Below are 17,457 nucleotides of genomic sequence, written 5' to 3'. Positions count from 1 at the left end.
TTTGTGGGTATCTATATAAACATTTGCCTTTGCTCTGTTTTCTAATTTTAACTTTAAGAAAAGGTAGTACTTTTCCTCTGTATTTACTAGTGGTTTTACAATATTTTAAAATGTATTTTTCTCACATAGTGCTCATCCATAATATTACAAACATTGGGTATTGCATTAAAATGACTAAGTTGCTGTAACTTAGTTTAACAAGAATATATTTCAAGAAGTATACTGTCCAATTAGTTTTCTATTTGAATAATTTACAAACCTTCTGAAAATGGATAATAGTGAATAATAAAAATGTCATACAAACTAGTAAGACCTCTCTAATTATATAACTATATGATATATTCTAAACCTTTGGGCCTTAAACACAAGATAAATCTAAAAAACCTTATAATTTAGATAAAATACATAATAACAAAAACAATAGCAAAGACAAACATTCCTATAGTTCCTACTATTTATCACACAATTTAAGAACTTTACTAATGCATCTATTTGACGGCAAACAAAAGCTTAACACTGACTATTTCTAGTGCTATTACATGTGATTATTTCTCCTTATACTTTTTTGTTTTGTGCAATAATTTTGTTAACAAATATGTTACTTTGGGGCTGAAAAATTTTGCCTTTTATGCCTTTTCTCTTTATTTTATTTTTAAGAAGTTACTTTCTGTTTTTCCAAATAATTGTACCAGAGTGGGTTTTTCATACATTCTGATATTCAGTGGAAGAGACTCTCATACACAAATGTTTTTTAATGATTTTATCTTAAAAAATCTTATAGGATTTTTAAAAATTTGAAATATAGTTATTTATTTCTAAGTTAATCTCAAGAGAAAGTTAAAATAACTGCAACTATAAGATGTAAGAAATAGGTATACATGAAATGAAAGAGAAAAAGAAATTCTTAAAATCAGCAACTATCAAAAAATCTTATATATTTACTATATACCATTTTCAACATACATATAATCATATGCCTCATTTTATGGAAAAAGTTGGCAATATTATATATAGTAAAAATGTAAAAGCAGCAGCGAGTTCAATGTGAGTCTTCTTTATTTATAGAAAAATTTCAATGAAATGATTTCAATCTCATGATCTATCCCTTTAAAGAGGTTCTCTGGTACCACCTTATCCCCACCTCCATCTGTATAAGTGTGTGTATTTGAAAAAGTTTTAGATTTTTATTTGGAAATAATTAAAATGGCGTGATGTGTCTCTCTAATATGGGTCTCGTTTTTCAGACTTTTGTATACTTCAGTTTGAATGCAAGAATTAAGGTCACTGGTGTTATACTTTAAGGGTTTGGTGGCTTATTTTTGGATAACCGTGAGACTGGGCCCATTTTCACATTAGCAGTGACTTGAAAATTATTCCACTGGGTAACAGACATATTCAAAAGCTACAATCAATAAAATTAATATTTTAGATACGATCATAATAAAATCTTATTAATAAGTGATTAGGTGTGGGGGGCAATATTTTATGTGCATTTTGTTAATAAACAAAATACAACATGCATTCACTTTTAAGTGAATAGCCGATAGCTCAAAGTACTGCCAGTATTGCAGTTTTGAAAGAAGAATTTCCCTTCACCAAATAAATGTTAGTCCTGGTATATTTCCTGAAACAATCTAACTTTTTATTTTCCAAGTTAGGTTTTTAGCCTATGAACTTCAGCATATTTTTGAATGTTTCTTTCTTTTTTTTTTAATTTTATTTATTTAATTTATTTATTTTTGGCTGCATTGGGTCTTCGTTACCGTGCGCGGGCTTTCTCCAGTTTTGAGGAGCGGGGACTACTCTTCCTTGTGGTGCGCGGGCTTCTCATTGTGGTGGCTTCTCTTGTTGTGGAGCACGGGCTCTAGGCACGCGAGCTTCAGTAGTCGTGGCTCGTGGTCTCTACAGCACAGGCTCAGTAGTTGTGGCCACGGGCTTAGTTGCTCCACGGCATGTGGGATCTTCCCGGACCAGGGCATGAACCCGTGTCTCCTGCATTGGCAGGAAGATTCTTAACCACTGCGCCACCAGGGAAGCCCAAATGTTTCTAATAATGGTGCACCATGAACTAATTCAACACCGATCATTTTTACATACTGGATTTTGTTGTTTAAAGCAACGAAAGCCACTTAACCACAAGGACATCCTTTATTGAGAAATAGGATACCACTTAGAAATGCATCACAATAGTTGCAGAATATATATTATCTAATATTCACTGGGCTCACTGTGAAACAGACTTGAGCTAGCAATAAAACAACCTATTTTATTAATTTTCATTTACTTAAGGGTCATTTAGTCCAAACTAAATATAAATTATCATTAATTCATTCAACAATATTTATGGAGCACTGATTTAGGGGCAGGTCCTTCTCCAAGCTATGGAATTTCTGTAAGTTTCCAAAAGACATCAGTCCTAAACTCATGGAGCTCAGTCTTATAAATCTTAATTATATTAAAAAGTCTTTTGTAAAGAACTTTTGTTGTTGTTTCTAAAACAGACTCAATTCAAAGAATTAAAGATAAATTATATACTCATATAAAATTTCAGGTTGATTTAAGTTAAGAAAAAAAAAACAAGAGAGAGAAAGTATATCTTTCAAATTTCAAAAACAAAATTATCCATTTCTCATTAAAGCATTTACCTTGTGTAAAATAAGGATGCTTCAGCTTTTTCTCTCACTTCCATAGGAAGGGATATTTCTTCTTTCAAGAGAGAATTTCCTGGCATTTTCCTTTTTTTACTAAAAAGAAACTATTCTTATATGTTTTACCAGATTTTCATAGCACCAGGACCCGGGGTAATCAAAGTCATTCACCAGAATGACCGTGCATTGTAACAAGGCCTTCTACTGCTGCCGTCTGTCAAGAATGGAATCTTTTTTTTAATGTAGAGAAGCCAGGAAGAAATAAAATGAAATGTCTGCCCTTTAACATTTCAGAACTGGGAAACTGATTCACTCTGCCCTATTCCAGTTAAATGTAATAGATGTATTTTTGTACTTGTTCAAACCACAGAGCTTCTGATGGGCATTCTTTTAAAATACTCCTATAGATAGAATATATTCTTCCTCTCTGTTTATTTTCTTTGGAATGGCAGCTGCCTCAACTTAATGAGATTGAGACCATTTCTCTGAGGATCAGATGCTAGTTCAGTGAGATTAATGAACAGTGTGAAAGCTTAGTTTGATATTTGAAAAACTTATTTGTTTACTTATTTATGACCACTACTCATGGAATTCTGCTCCATAACCAGTGAATTCTAGTTCCTCAGGCCTGATTCAGGGTAACATGTAGACTTTAAAATATGACCAATACTATCCTGATGATATTTTGACATCCTTGACTCTCTAGTAGAATCAGTAGATTTTTAGCAACATTTATTATTTGTTCAGAGATTTAGAGTTCATTCATTTGCATCATCTGTCTTATCACAGTGCCTGAGTGAAGAATGATGGTGATGGTTTCTATAAATACACATTCTCAGTTGAAGGAAACATTTTTCTAATCCTTTCCTATGGTCATTAAAAATATTTTGAAAGTAAATATTAAATATTTTCAATACCAGTTAAAATTAAAGTATTATATCTCTGTGTATCTATTAATATTGTAATTGCATCGTAGTAAGCTGAAATATGTCTCCCCCCAAAATAGTCACAACCTAATCCCTGGAGCCTGTGAATGTTACCTTATATTGCAAAAAAACAGGGGTATTTGCAGATGTGATTAAATTGAGATCGTAAGACAGAAAATTATGTTGGATTATCCTAAATGCCATCACATGTATCCCTATAAAAGGGACTCAGATTTTACACAGATGGGGGAGAAGGCAACGTGAAGATGGAGCAGAGAGATACTTAAAGACACTGGAATGATGGGGCCACATTTGACGGGATGCCTGCAGCCACCAGAAACTGGAAAAGTCAAGGAAAAAATTCTCCTAAGAGCCTCTGGGGGGGGCCATGGCCCTGCCGCCACTATGACTCAGATTAAGTAATACTGACAGAACTGTGAGAGAATAAATGGAACACATTTTGCTTGTTTTAAGCCAAGTATCTGCTGAATTGTTACAGAAACTTTTTATGACTTGGAAAAATTATTCTTATGTTATCTTCTTGATTGAGGGCTTAGCTAATTTATTTCTTGGTTTTTAGTTAATTCTTGAAACATCAATGTCTTTCTGAGAACTATTTTTATCATATTATATATTCATCAGCCCATAGTCCATATGGTTGCCATTTAAGCACATTTAGTGAGATTTTTCTTAGTGCCCATATTCTATGTCTGTAAAACATTATCGATGTTTGAATAGATTGAATGTTATTCATATCGTAGACACATATATTATAGGTTAATATATAGAGGGGTATGGATAGATACTTTATAATATCAAGTAAAACAAGTTTTATTATGATATAATCCCTTCTTTGTTTTTTCCTCTTAGTTTTTTGCTTGCTTTGCTATATTTGAACAAAACTGTTTCCTATTGACTTATTACTTACACATGTCATACAGTTTGTAATGACTTCCTGTGAATTTAAAATATACATTGTTATATCTTTAATTAGTAGACCTTTAGTTAACCAGTTTCTACCTATAGGTGATATGTTGTTTCACCTGTCATATAAGGTCTTTAAAACTGGCCTTAAAATGCCCTAAGGCCAACATTGTCACTGTTTTTTTAGCTAAAGACTTTTCTCTTGTGGTGGAAATAAAGGGGAAGCATCAGGATGCATATACTTGTCCCACCCACATGGCTGTATTCCCCTCTCCAATCTGCATCACTAATAAGCATTTCTAGTTGATCTTTCAGACCTTTACTGTGAGAGACCAATGGATTTAATGAAGAAAGAGTCCTCCAGGACATGCAGACTCCCCCAGTTTCTTCAGTGCAGGGTTGTTTCACATGGCATTCCCAGCCTGCAATTAACCTTCCTCAAATGTCTGTCCTTCTAACTAAATTCTTCTTACCAGCTTCCTGCTGTGTCTACCAATTTTGTTTACTTTTGTGTTGTTTTAAGAACTTGTTTTATCTGTATGTAACAGTACTATTGTAACAGTGAAGAGCTAAATTGGACTGCAGGTTAGATCTGTTTCTTTGAATTTAACCTTTGCTTTTCATTGCTTTTATTATTATATCATACATAATGGCCTGCCTCAAGGAACACTGCCCCTCTGCCTGAATGTTAAACTAAACTGCCTTGGTTCAGCTCACAGGGAGCCGATCTGACCCTGCCCACTTGTGAATGGCTGCAGTTAAGAAGAAATTAACACATCTCCTCCTATTTTGCAAGATAAATGGCCTTGTTTACTTTACTTCTTCACCTTCTCTCCCTCTCTGTTCTGTAAAAGAAACTGGCATCCAGACCCCGATAAGATGTTTTTTTGGGAACCCTTGCCTCACCACTTGCTGTCCCGATTTATTGGCCTGTCGTGCGGCGAGCAGAGTGAGCTTGGACTCGGTAACACTATTGCATTATTTGGAACATTAGTTACCTCTTAGATGTCATTTTCTAAGAAAGACAGCATCACATCTGACTCTAACAAATTGTAAATTCTTAAGTATGTCTTAACTGCTAGAATTTTCTATTTCTTATTCCACTTTTTAGAGTATTTCCCTCATTCACATGTGTGTTATATTGTGCAAGTTTTACACACTTGTGATGTTTCTCTGTTCTTGTTTATCATAATTTTTACTGATATAAAGCAAACCCCTTGATTTTTAAAGCATTTTTACTGTAAATTCTATTTTGACTGAGATTTACATTGAAAATCTTGTTTTAATCTTGCTTAAAGTTTCCAGGTCTATAAATGGAGATACTTTTAAATGTCTTAAATTTTGGTTTTGATTTGTCTACTATAAATAATATAGTGATAGAATTTTAAGTAGTCAGTCTAGGAAAATTTGTCTTTTAATGCAAGCTTTCTATCAATTCACAATTATTATGATCCATAATATACTTCCTCTTATATCTGGTTTTCATTGAAATTCTTTTGCTTTTTCCCTTGTTTCTGCATTTTCTTGTATTCCAATTTAAAAACTTTTCTAGAAATAGTTTGTATTTTATATTTGTGGTTCTTATTTTTCTCTAACACTTAAAAATGTCTATCCTCTCTTTATAAATGGTACATGTGAAACCGAGCAGGGCCCTTTTGAGGCTCCCGGGCACGGAGGTCTCTTTTTTGTCCCCTGTTTCTTGTCGGCGAGATTCCAGCCTCCTTGACCTTCCCTGAGTTCCAAAGGGCAGATTCAAACAGTTGCTAATCAAGGAAGGAGGAGGCAAAAAACCACTTGAGGCAAGATTAAAGGGAGCAGAGAAGCTCATCTAGATTAGGAGACCCGCCACTGAGACCCTGCACACACCCTAATCTTGTCAGCAACCCCACCCTTGGGAAGCATTGTTATAAAACTCCTTATCAAATCCTCCTGGGTGGGGACACACAGTTTTTTGAGGCAGAAGCCCCCTGTGTCCCCCTTTGCCTGGCAAAGTTATAAAGCTATCCTCTTCTATCTCATCCAAAGCTCTGTCTCCGAGGTTCGATTCGGCACTGGTGTACAGAGAAGCTGAGCTTTCGACATCACAGGTAACTGAAATGACCGTATCTAAATGTAAAACAACTTTAACTGCAGCATAAACAACTATGTATATATCCCTGGTAAAACAAACAAATAACAAAAATATCACTATGCATAACTTCTTCTATAACATAGCAATACATTTTGCATGGAATTTCTTGATCCTTCTCCCCTCCCTACCTCTAAACCCAAGGGTTGGTCCTACCATCTAAAATATCTCTTCTTGTTTATAAGTTTTTATATATACAAACAAAAACAGCAAACAACATGAACGTTCTTAAATGGTAAAAATGCTGAATAAATGATAGTACATATAAATACAGAAATATTACCGTTTTTATATGTGACTTGTATGTCCGTCCTCACATGATATCTTGATTGATGTTTAAGTGGGAAATGCGGGTTTCAGAGTACTGTGCATAGTTTGCTTCCGTTCTTTATAGAAGTAAACAGCAAACACATCTACATATGTGTTTGTGTGTATGTATGTTTTCGTATGGGTGCATGGTATTGAAGCCGAATCCAGCCTCTGTACCCTGACACCGAATTGAATCTCAGAGACAGAGTTTTGGGTGAAGTAGAAAAGAATAGCTTTATTACTTTGCCAGGCAAAGGGGGACACAGCGGTATAATGTCCTCAAAACTGTGTGTCCAAAAAGGGAGGGGGGGTTGTGAAGAGTCTTATAGTCAAGGGGGCAGGGTTGCTGATAAGGATCGGGCTGTGCATTCCTTCAATCCAAATATCATCTGGCGTCAGGTGGTGATGGGCAAACTGTTACCTTCTCTGGAATGAAGAGTGCTTCCTCAAGTAGTTAACATCTTCCATTTGGTGAGGGTTTTAGTTCTGCAGAAGAGCTCAAAGGTATTGTTATGAATATCCTTTGCGGGGGTGGGGTGGGGGTGGGGGGGGACCAGGACCCTGCCCTCAAGGCTGTACTATTGTTTCTAGACTGCTCCTCCCTTGTCTCTGCATCCCCCACCCCCTCTCCTGATTAGCAACTGTTTGAACCTGGCCTTTGGAACTCAGAGAAGGGGATACAGAAAGGCTTTTGTGCCCAGGAGCCCCATAGGGTCCTGCTGGGTTTCAGTATCTTTTTAAATTCATGAGGAAAGATGTAATAAGTTATATATATATATATAAAAAAAAACTCATTGCTTGAAGGAGCTAGAAAATGTTTTATTTCTGTGATTGCATTGAACTTGTATTATTTTGCAATACAAATATTTAGTACTTAAATTGCATTACATTCCAAAGTAGTGTTGTCAAAAAGTATTTATGTTTTCATCAGTTTTCTCCAGAAAAACAGAGCCTGCAGCAGATATAAAGATATGCAGAGAGAATTTTTTTATGAAGGTGACGTGATTATGGAGTCTGAGAAGTTCCGCGATCTGCAGTTGGCTTGCTGGAGGCCCAGAACACTGGTGACGTAGTTCCTCTTCAAACCTAAAGGCTAAGTGGAGGGGAGCCAATGGCGTAGGTCCCAGTCTGAGTCTGAAGGCCTGAGAACCGAAATCATTGATATCTAAGGGCAGAAGAGGGACCTCCTGGCTCCAACAGAGAGTAAATTCACCCTTCCTCTGCCTTCTTGTTCTATTCAGGCCCTCAGTGGATTGCGTGATGCCCCCCTCCATTGGTGAGGGCCATCTTCTTGACTCAGTCTACTGATTCAGATGCTAATCTCTTCCAGAAACACCCTCACAGACATACCCAGAAATAATGTTTCACAAGGTATCTGGGCATCCCTCAGCCCAGTCAAGCAAGTTGACACATAAAATTATCTATCACAATTTAGCATAAGCTGTGTTTTGCTATTTACATATATATGTACATACATATATAGTTTTTTTATATATAAATTTATTATCAGTTTTACTGACCTTATCTATGTGATTAATTTTCTTTTTCTGAAAAAAAAGTATGTACTTTATTTTTAAATTTTTATATTTCTTCAATATATTTGTTTTTTTATACTTGCATAATTAGTTACAGAGTTGTTTTTGCAATATCTTTTTTTTGACCACACTTGCACACGTCGCTATATTGTTTTGGAGAATGGGCTCATCTCTCAATACATGTTTTATTACCTCATCAGATAATAAAGAAAATGTGACTGTTTTAAAGTGTAAATATTCCTTTTCCCTAGGAGTTTGTAGCAATTTATTATTATTTTGTTTGTTCATTAATTTTGTCTGAATGTTTCAGATGAAAGCACCATCAATCTTAACAGGGTTTTTGGGGTTTTTAATTCAGTGATACGTTGTACTATTTATTTATCTAAATACCTTTTGCTCTTATATTCTCTCTATCCCTTAGTAGGATATATGTTACTGAGGTTGCATACGCATTTATTTTAAATTCCTAAGCTCCCTTAAAGAAAAGTTTCGTATTTTGCAGGAATGCTACCTTCTCAAACATTACTAAGCATATTTATTAAGTTATTTGTGTTTATTTTTCCATTAATTTCTTTCCTTAATAGATAGTTCTTTCATTAGCTCCAGCCAGTGTTCCTCTTCTATGTTCCCCTCAGATATTTGGTCATTATGGATTTTTCTGTGTAAATTTATAACAGTAGTTAGCATTGATCAATAGTAGTTGTTTAAGTGGCTTCTTTTTATTCACTCAGCACAACACTAAATATTTTTCTTTTCCAAACAGCAGATGCACTTTTACTTTATGTGATTTCTAGCTGTGGTTGTAATTATGAACTTGAGTCTGGTCTGGTTTTTCTGTTGAACAGGAAGAAATAGCCTTTTCTATGGTGATGACCAAAAGTTTTCCTCAGCACACCTCTCAGCTTCTCCTTCCAGCTTCAACACTCTGGGAACCTGCCATACTTGATCTCTTTGGAGAGGTATTCTGGGACAAATCCTCTAGATACAGCAAATGTTAAGAGGTAACTGGCACAGAATTAACAGCTTTCACACTTGGCTACAAGACAGTCTTCTCTAGTTTCCCATATATTTCTTGACCTGATGCATTTAAGGACGTTTGAAATCACATTATTTTGAAGTGTCTTAATTTTGCTTATATTGGGTTGTGGAAGTTTCAGATTAGGTTTATCCTCTCAAGGCAATCTGATCTTATTGGCTCTGTATCCTTCAGAAATAACTGAATAATTGATTCTTACTAGGGACTTCTCTTGGTTTTTCAGGACCTCCAAGTCTTTAACTGTTTATTTACTATATTTTGTGATTTCTATAATCTCAATGGGATTTTTGAAGGAAGAAGAGATTAAAACATGGCCTTAGTCAGCCATTTTGAAACCCCAAGTCTCTCTTTTTTTTTAGGTAATATTATCACAGTGAGGGAACAGAAAAAACAGTTAACAATCAGAGTTTAATACAGAGTACGGTTCTATGAGTTATACATGGACATATAAACAGCAGTTGAAATCTAATCCCTATTAGAAGGAAATGCACATTCTTAAATGTGATTATTTTAACTTCATTATGATTAATTTTAATAAAATTACATACAGTTTTCTGGAATCCAGTTTATCATTAATTAAAATGAAAGGTATGATTAATACATCCACATTAAAAGTGTTTTTAAAAATTAAGCAAGAAAAAAATACACTAATAAAGTAAATGTGAATTTTATTAGTAAATAAGGAAAGTTAATTGGTTTGAAATAATTAGAAATAGACATATCCTAGATTTAGATTGGGTGTAGAATAGAAATTCCACAGAGAATGTAACTTTAATTCAAAAGGTAATACAGTGAGTTTTACAAATCATAACTTGAGTGTGGGTGGAAAATCACCTCAGTTTCTTTTTTGTTTTTGTTCTTGTTTTGCGGTACACGGGCCTCTCACTGTTGTGGCCTCTCCCGTTGTGGAGCACAGGCTCTGGACGTGCAGGCTCACGGGCCCAGCAGCTCCGCGGCATGTGGGATCTTCCCGGACCGGGGCACGAACCTGTGTCCCCTGCATTGGCAGGCGGGCTCTCAACCACTGCGCCACCAGGGAAGCCCTCGGATCCTTTTTAAAGTGTGCATTCCTGGTCCTCATTTCCAAATATCCTAATGAGATTCACAAGAAACTAAATTCCTAACAAGAATCCCCAGGTAATTCTAATGAGAGACACTGTTCCAAGAGAGTATGTACTCATTTTACCACTCAATAAAAGAGCTCAACAGAAATAGTTAATCAGATTTGATAATGCTGCAGCAATGCTAACTATGAGAGTAATAGTAATAATAACAATTACAAGAGCAAACAAATTAATAGCTTTATAGGTGTCAGTCTGCTATGAACTTTCTTTTAATGGTTTCCACTAATCCTTATAAAAACCTGAGTTCCTACAAATTAAGTTTATACTTCTGATAAAGAATTTAGTCTAAGAAAAGAGAAGCTATTTGTCTATGTCCTGTAAGTAGCAAGCATCAGCACTCTCTGACAGCAGAGACTTCTCCCATAATCCTCCCTGCTAGACACTTCTATTTAAAATCATAATTTTAATAGTGCAAGTTGAAAACAACATATATTTATATAATTACTATGTACCATGTTAATGTATCACATGACTAATAGAAAGACACCTTTCTGATGTTGATTCTTCCCATACAAGAACAAGGTATTTACTTCCATTAGTCATATCTTTTTTGAAGACTCTCCATAATGCTTCACTATTTTATCTATTGAATTTCTAAAATGTATTGAATGAGTTATTTCTAAATATGTAAATTTTTGTTCTATTGCAACAGAGTTTTTTTTTTTCTTTCTATGATGTTTCTTATCAATTTTTATTAGGAGAAGTAATTTTGGTATATGATTAGATCACCAATTTAACACATTGCTTATTTTAATTTTTTGTTACATTACTAAAATTTTCTAGGTAATGTATCTGTAAATTGTTAAAATTTTATACCACTTATGCCTCTCATATAATATGATAATTGAAAAAATGTATATTAATCAAGAGCTGTGTCAAGCACTGCATTGAGTGTTGGAGTGAAAAAAACAAAAAGCAAAACCTTGCTTCATTAAACTTACAATTTACTGGTAATCTCAGGCATTTGCCAAATAATCATACAGAAATATAATTCCAAATTGGATAGGTTCCATTAAGAAAATACAGAAAGATTTTTTTTCAATAAATTTATTTATTTTTGGCTGCATTGGGTATTCGTTGCTGCACACAGGCTTTCTCTAGTTGCACGCAGGCTTTCTGTAGTTGTGGCGAGCGGGGACTACTCTTTGTTGCGGTGCGAGGGCTTCTCATTGCAGTGGCTTCTCTTGTTGTGGAGCACAGGCTCTAGGAACACGGGCTTCAGTAGTTGTGGCTTGCGGGCTCTAGAACGCAGGCCCAGTAGTTGTGGTCCACAGGTTTATTTGCTCCGCATGTGGGATCTTCCCGAACCAGGGCTCAAACCCGTGTCCCCTGTATTGGCAGGCAGACTCTTAACCACTGCGCCACCAGGGAAGCCCAAGAAAATACAGAAAGCTTTTAATGTATGCCACGGGGCATGTGATTAGCAGTTCAGATTTTAGAGAAATGCTGCAGTTAACGAGAAGTGTTACGGAATATTGTTTTACATGGGTGGCACTATTTGAAAGCTCCAGGCATGAGGGAAAACAGGGCACAGTGGAGAGCCTAAGGCCTGGTGACTGAGGCAGAGACCACAAAGGGGAATGAGATTGGAGAGTGTATTATCTACTGCTGTGTAAGAAATTACCTAATTTTAATGGTTTCTAACAATAAAAATGTATTTTCTAACAGTTTTTGGGAGTCAGGGATCAGAGTGTGACTTAGTTAAGTGCCTTTGTCTAACATCAATACTGAAATTATAGTCCATAGGCCACCTGGGGCTCTGGTCACACCTATAGACTCAAAGTGAGGAGGGATAAATCCAGTTACAAGTCCATTCATGTGGTTGTTGGCAAGTCTCTGTCCCTCGACACATGAGCCTCCTACAGGGCTGCTCGACAAGGTGGCCTAACATGGTGATCAAATCCAAGAAAGCATGAGAGAAAGCAGCCAAGATGGAAGCCAGTCTTTTTACAGCCTAATCTTGGAAATGACAAGTCACCCCTTCTGCTATTCTATGTTACAAAGGACTCCATAAGTCCAGCCTCCACCACCCACAGCCCCTCCCTCCGCGACCCACACCACCACACACACACATGCACACTCCATCCTTCCGATCTTCTCCATCTCACTGTCTATGTTCCCAGGGTGACCATAAGCTGTGGCTGAACCATAAAAATCTTCACGCACGCACAAGCTGACAGTGCTTTGCAAAACGCCCATACTGTGCCCCTCTTACTCCCTGTCTGACGACTTCTTTGAGCCGTTACAGGACCTCTTTTGGCACATTCCTTTGCACAACCTGAAAGTATGTGGGAGTTAATGTCCCAAGGGATAAACTTTGAACAGTAGGATTCAGTAATTTGTGGGTAAATTCAGTCCTATTTATCCCTTCCAATAGAAGGACCCAAAATGAAGCTAGTATGGATTTTTGAGAGTAATCATGGTACTCTGCAATTTGTCTTACTTAGTGGTAGGCAGTTCAATAATCTATACTTGTATCATCTCTCCCTTCCTCCTTGCCACTTTGTCTTTCACTTCTGCTCCCTAGAAATGAACATAACTCCTCTGCCTCAGGCTCAGCTTTCTGGGAAGACTAAGCTACCAGTGTGTACTTAGAATGCTAATCTTCAAGGTGGAATTTCGGAACTGAATTTTACCCTCAACTGAAAGCAATAAGAACACCATGTAACAGCACAATCACTAAAGATTTTATGTGTCATTTGGATGAGATATAGGTGGAAGGTGAAGAGTTCAGATTTATAATGGCTAAGGCACTTGAGCAGTATGACAGCAAAAAATAATTATAAGAACTGTGAAGTGGGTTGGCTTTTTATAAACTGCTAACCATAAGAATGTACTGTAAACCGTTGTTATTTTTAACCCAAATTTTAGTATAAAAATATGTGACCTTCAAAAATTAGAAGTTTGCATTCCTATATCCCTTACCTAGAGTTTCCAGGTTTCATTATTTGCTATATATCCTTTATCTCTCACCCTCGGTCTACCTAAACATACACTCACAACAATACACATTTTGATTACATATTTATCAATTATTTAAAACTAAGTTTCTGATACTTCACACAAATATTTTAGCTTGTATTTCATTTTTTTTGAGATATTTTATCTAATTGTAATGTAATTATCACATCCAGAAAATTTAAGCCTGATATACAAAATGTTCTTTAATATTTATGTCATGTGTTCAATATAACAATTTTCTCCAAATATGCCACTGAATATTTTTCTAGTTGTTTTTATTTCTTAGTTCTGATCCAAGATCTAATAAAAGATCACATATTGAATTTTCTGGTCATCTAGAACAACCCATATTCCTTTTATTTTTATAACGACGTTTTCACAGTTGTGACTGAGAATTTTCTTCACTTACTTCCAAATACCAGGAATGAACTTGACTAAGGGCTCCAAATCCACCACTCTGAAATCCAACTCTGTGATAACACTGAGGTCACAGGCTATCTACCGGACTCCTCTTAGAGCCGATGTTGCCAGTAACAATGTCCCTTTATTTTCCATTCTTGATATTGAAATTTTTCATTCTTATAGGAAGCTCTTCTCCCTTTTTTCTTGGTCACTGTAACTAGAAGTTTGTCAATTTTATTGAACTTTTCAAAGAATATGCTTTTATTTGCATTGATTTTTTAAAATTTTTCTATTTTCAATTTCATTAATTTCTTCTCCATTCTTTATTACTTCTTTCTACTTGCTTTGGGTTTAGTTTTCTCTATTTTTCTTTAAAAATTTCTTAAGATGGGGCTTCCCTGGTGGCGCAGTGGTTGAGAGTCTGCCTGCCGATGCAGGGGACACGGGTTCGTGCCCCGGTCCGGGAAGATCCCACATGCCGCGGAGCGGCTGGGCCCGTGAGCCATGGCCACTGAGCCTGCGCGTCCAGAGCCTGTGCTCCGCAACGCGAGAGGCCACAACAGTGAGAGGCCCGCGTAACACACACACACACACACAAAAAATTTCTTAAGATGAAAAATTAAATTATTGATCTGAGTCATTTCTTCTTTCCTAATATAAGTATTCAATACTATAAATGACCCTGAAAGCACTGCTATAGCTGTATCCCTCATATTTTGATGTGTTGTATTTTTATCTGTATTTCATACAGACTATTTTTTCATTGGTTTTAGACTTCCCCTTTAACCCTGGGTTATTTAGAAATGGGATGTTTAATATCTAAAGATTTGAGAATTTTTTAGATTTATTCCTGTTTGATTTATAGCTAAATTCTATTATGCTATTAAAATGTAGCTATGATTTCTACTCTTTTAAATTGTTTGAGATATTTTTATTGGCTTATTATATGGTCTATCTTGTTGAATATTCATATGTCTTTGAAAATAATGTGTATTCTACTGTTGGGTGAATTGTTCTATAAATGTCAATTAGGACTATTTGGTTGATAGTGTTCAAATCTTCTATACTCTTACTGTCTTTCTGCCTATTTGTTCTATCAGTTACTGGGAAAGGATTTTTGATGTCTCAATTATAATTTTAGAACTGCCAACTTGTTTTACTAACTTCCATTTTTGTCTCATTTATTTTGATGCTCTGTTATCAGTAATATATATATATATTTATGGTCATTATGTCTTATTGGAGAATTGACCCTTAATGATGATATACTGTCCCATTTTATTCTGGATAGTATTCCTTGTTCCGAAGCTGGCTTTTTCTGATATTAACATAGCTATTCAAGGTTTTGGGGGATATTTTCATGGCATATCTTTCTCCATCTTTTTACTTTTAACTTATCTTTATCAGTATATATTAACTGCATTTCTAATAGACACAGTAGAATTGGATCTTGCTGTCTGATCCAATCTGACAATTGCATTCTTAAGAAAGTTATATTTAAGCCATTCATAAGTAACGTGATTATGGATATCATTGGATAAAAACTTTACTAAATTGCTAGCTGTTTTGTATTTATTTAATTTATTATATACTCTTGCTTTGCCTTCTTTTGCATTAAATAAACATTATATAGTATATCATTTTACCTCCACTATTGACTTATTACTTATACATCTCTTATAAAGTTTGTAGTAATTTCCTGCTAATTTAAAATATACATTGTTATATTTTTAATGAATATACCTTTAATTAATCAGGTTGTACCCTCAAATGATTGTTTCACCTATCATATAAGCTCGTTAAAACTGGCCTTAATATACCCTAAGGCCAGTAGTGTCACTGTTCTTTCTGATTAAAGCTTTTGTCTTGTGGTGGAAATAAGGAGGAAGCATCAGGATGCATATACTTGTCCCACCCACATGACTGTGTTCCCCTCTCCAGTCTGTATCACCATAGGCACTTCTTAGTAGATTTTTCAGACCCTTTGCTGTGAGAGGCCAATGGGGTTCATGAAAGAGTCCTTCAGGGCATGCAGACTCCTCCAGTTTCTTCAGTGCAGTGTTGTTTCACATGGCATTGCCAGCCTGCAATCATCCTTCTTCAAGTGTCTGCTCTTCTAGCATCCTACCAATTCTGTTTTGTTTTGTGTTGTTTTAAGAACGTGTTTTTTTCTGTATATAGCAGTACTATTGTATTATTTGGAACATTAGTCTTCTCTTAGATGTCACTTTCTAAGAAAGACAACTTCACATCTGACTCTGACAAACTGTAAATTCTTAAGTATGTATTTATTACCTGCTTGAATTGTCACATAATAGTAAATGTTACACTGAAAATATTTTATGATGAAAGACCTTTGGAATAAAATACCCTTGGAATATTGTAAACAAAGTTTTAACATATTAAACAGGGAACTTTTTAAACAGAAGTACTTAGTAAGTTTCTCACAACTTGACATAACCTTAAATACATACCTTACTTAGAATGATTGCTTCTATCATAGAACAGTCCTATGCTGAGATCTATTCCATTATTGAAATAGCTGAAAATCAATGTGTTATTGGGAGATATATAGCCAGGTGTATATTCACATTGTCAGTATGCTTTATAATAAATGCTCAAGGACTTAAAATTATTATAGCTAAGTGATTTGCCCTTGACATTCAGGGATTACTGTTATGTATTTTGACTCTTGCATTTTATATAATAGTAAGTTCATTTGGCTCAGAGCCCTAAATGTTTCCAAATGACTACAATTTTTTCAATGCCAGCAGTTTGGAAAATAATTGCTTTGAATCTCATTTTTTTTTTATTACCCATCATCTACACTATGCCACCCAGACAAGAGAACAGTGAAGTAAAAAAACATTGTTGATTATTTTGTTACATTACAAAGTCTTCCCATTAACGTATATTGATACGGAGTTTTTTTAAGTGCAAGGACTAAGATCACTGAAAGTACAAAATAACATGCCTTAAATTTTGTTGTTTCTGGTAGATAGGCTCTGCTATAGAAATGCTGATTTGAAGGATAGTCACAAAAAGTCACAAAGCCAGATATGTAAATTTTACATGGATTAGAATATATTAGCTCAAATTTAACTTAATCCTAATTTTAGAAAAGCTACAGAACTTAACAGATAGTCAAGTTAAAAGCTTATTTATTATAATTTGTGATAAGACAAAAGATCATATATTCATACCATTCCACACTTCACAATATATAGGGCATGGAATTTCTAACACTCTTGATATCTTTGGCTTAATCCCATAAAGTTAACATTAAAAACTTCAATAGTTTTTGAGAAAGATTAACAATTTAAACAAATATTACATATGGTTTAGGATTTACTAAATGAAAATTGAAATTCCATTCTGAAATTTAGTGATTATTGATTTCTTCAATCCACATAAAATTAATTTCAGGACACCAAGGCACAGTTCAGTCAGATGAGCACAAATTT

Source organism: Delphinapterus leucas, unplaced genomic scaffold (assembly GCF_059928025.1).
Source record: "Delphinapterus leucas isolate spDelLeu-1000000601 "Yukka" unplaced genomic scaffold, BTC_Dleu_Yukka2 spDelLeu_asBTCV2_sq61, whole genome shotgun sequence".
Lineage (NCBI taxonomy): Eukaryota > Metazoa > Chordata > Mammalia > Artiodactyla > Monodontidae > Delphinapterus > Delphinapterus leucas.
Note: the sequence above shows the minus strand (reverse complement) of the source record.